Source organism: Galeopterus variegatus, unplaced genomic scaffold, assembly GCF_000696425.1.
Source record: "Galeopterus variegatus unplaced genomic scaffold, G_variegatus-3.0.2 Scaffold3980, whole genome shotgun sequence".
Taxonomy (NCBI): domain Eukaryota; kingdom Metazoa; phylum Chordata; class Mammalia; order Dermoptera; family Cynocephalidae; genus Galeopterus; species Galeopterus variegatus.
Window position 1 is genome coordinate 115907 of NW_007730091.1, and position 2710 is coordinate 118616.

Below are 2710 nucleotides of genomic sequence, written 5' to 3' on the forward strand. Positions count from 1 at the left end.
AACAAAGATCCATGAAAAAGTTAGCAAAACATATAAACATTGACCTCACCGAGGAAGAAAAACAAATTGTTCTCAGACACAGGAGAAGATGCTCAGTTTCATAAGGGCCACGAACATGATTACAACCATACCACAATATCATTTTTGAATTGTTTTAGTTGACAGGTACCGCTGTATTTTTTATCACGTGCACCATGACGTTTTGAAGTGTGTATACGTTGTGGAACGGTGAACTCCAGCTGATTAACAAATGCACCAACTCAGAGTTACCGTTTTTGTGGGGAGAGCGCATAACATTCACCTGACATTTCTCAAGAATACTATCTACCATCGTTAACGATAGCTACCTTGCTGCACAAGCAATACCGTTTTGAACCCATCAGATCGGCAAAGATCGAAAGGTTTGATAACACCCAGTGTTTGTGAGGCTGAGGAGAAACTAGCACCATTTTACCTTGACAGTGAGGGAAATGGGTACAACACCTGGGCAGGACGTGTTGCAGTCTTTATTGAAATGACAAAGTGCCCGGCTATGGCACTTCCAGGAATTTCTCCTTCAGATACAATGAACTGAAATGCAAAATGACATACATGCAGTTTCCATCATGCACTGCTTTATGACGGTAAAACGTTAGAAACCACCCATGTGACTGTTCATACGAACTCGTTAAATAAATTGCATCCAAACGCAAGAGAAATACTATGCAGCTATCAAAAGGAACCAGTAAGCTTTGTTCACTGACGTGGAATGATCAGGATATGTTTTAAGTGAAAACAAAAAAAAAAGAAGAAGACTCAGAACAAAATGTTACCATTAATGTAAAAAAAAAGAATAAATGGATATGCAGACATTTGTTTAAAAGTGCCTAGAATATCTCTGGAAGATCACACTGGAACGGTGACTGCTTCTAGGCCAGGGTTTCTCAATGTTTAATTCATTATTGCCCCTTAAGGAGCCTTTTTAGACATTTTTAACCCAATCATCCCTCCCCATGAAAGTTTAATACCACAGATATACTGTTTACCTGTTTATATACTCTATGCATAAAAACATAAAGCACATGAAAACACTTTTTTTTACCATCCTCCTCCCCAGAACCAACTTTTACTCCTTCGGGGGAACAGCATCCAGGTCTTGGGGGTAAAGAGGACCCTGGACGTGGAGGTGGTTGGGAGACTTCTCACCTCCTGCCCCTTTGAACCATCTAAATTTTGGACCATATGAGTATTTTTTTCTAATATGGATGTTTACTTTAGGTTCCCATGGTGTCCACCCAGGCAGCTCCATTTGCTACACTTCCCCCGAGCTGTGATCATCTGATTTCTGTTTGATTCCCTGTTAACCAATAGTGTCACCCACCTGTGTGGTGAGTTCCAGGAGGGCAGGAGGCCCCTCTGTGTCCCTCACTGCTGCATCCCCAGCTTGCAGTACAGCTGCTGTTGGAGTTGGGATGTGTTGTCCCCTCCAAAACTCATGTGGAAATCTGATCCCCAATGTGGCCGTGTTGGAAACTGACTGAGTCATGGGGGTGGATCCCTCACGAATGGATTAATGCTCTCCCTGGGGGAGGGGATTAATGAGTGAGTTCTTCCTCTATTAGTTCCCACGAGAGCCTGCTGTTTATAAGACCCTGGCACCTCCTCTCTCTCTCTTGCTTCCTCTAGCCATGTGATCTGCTTGTACCCGTTGGCTGCCTGCCACTTTCTCGCCATGAGTAGAAACAGCCTGAGGCCCGTGCCAGATGCAGCTGTCCCAGAATCGTAAGCCAAATAAACATCTGTTCTTTATAAATCACCCAGTCTCAGGTATTTCTGTTATAGCAACACAAAACAGACTAAAACAAGCGCTCGCAGCACAGTCTCACCCAATAGACGTTTGTTGAATGACTAAATGAATGAGCCACAACTTTCAAACCTCTGTTGAGTGACCATGAATGAGCCGAGAGGGACCCTCTTTCTCTGCCACTGGATTCAGACAGGCTTGGGTTCAAGTCAGCCACCTCACATACTCTGTGACCTTGACAAGTGACCTGACCTCTCTGAGCCTCACCGGCAAAATGGGGTAATATCAGTGCTCGCTTCAGGAGGGCTTTATAAAAATGAAGTGAGATTACACAAATTTCTGTTGCCTTTGAGGTGGAAGGCTGAAACTTTTTGAGTTTACTCCATGTAAATGTATTGTTTGAGTGTTTTACAATGCAAATGCCTCCACAGAAATAAATTTTTAAAACATTTTTGAGAAAAGCATGGAATGGATGTAAGATACGTGGTAAACAGCAAGCACTCAATAGATGGTGGCAAGGCTGCTGTAGCACCTAGAGAGTGCCAAAGACCGAACCTGAGTCCAGCCACAGACTCACCCCCCAGATGGCCACCAAGGACCTGGAGACCCTTCCCCAAGGCTTTGATCAAAGAGAGAGGCCCCCCTCTTCTTTGGGGTACCCAGGAAAGGAAGTGTTAGGTGGGGGGCGTCACACCACCAGGCAAATCACAGACCCAGCAAAGAGGATGTTCAGGCAAGTGTCAGGGTCCCCAAATGCAGGGACAGACCTTGTCTCCATTTTTAAATTTGACATCTTGTTCATCATGGAAAATTTTCCATTAATTTTTATTTTTTAAATATTGTATGGATGCAAGGGGCTGGGGGAAAAGGAGAAATAGGGAGTGACTCTAATGGGTAGGGATTTCTTCTGGGGGTGATAAAAGTGAT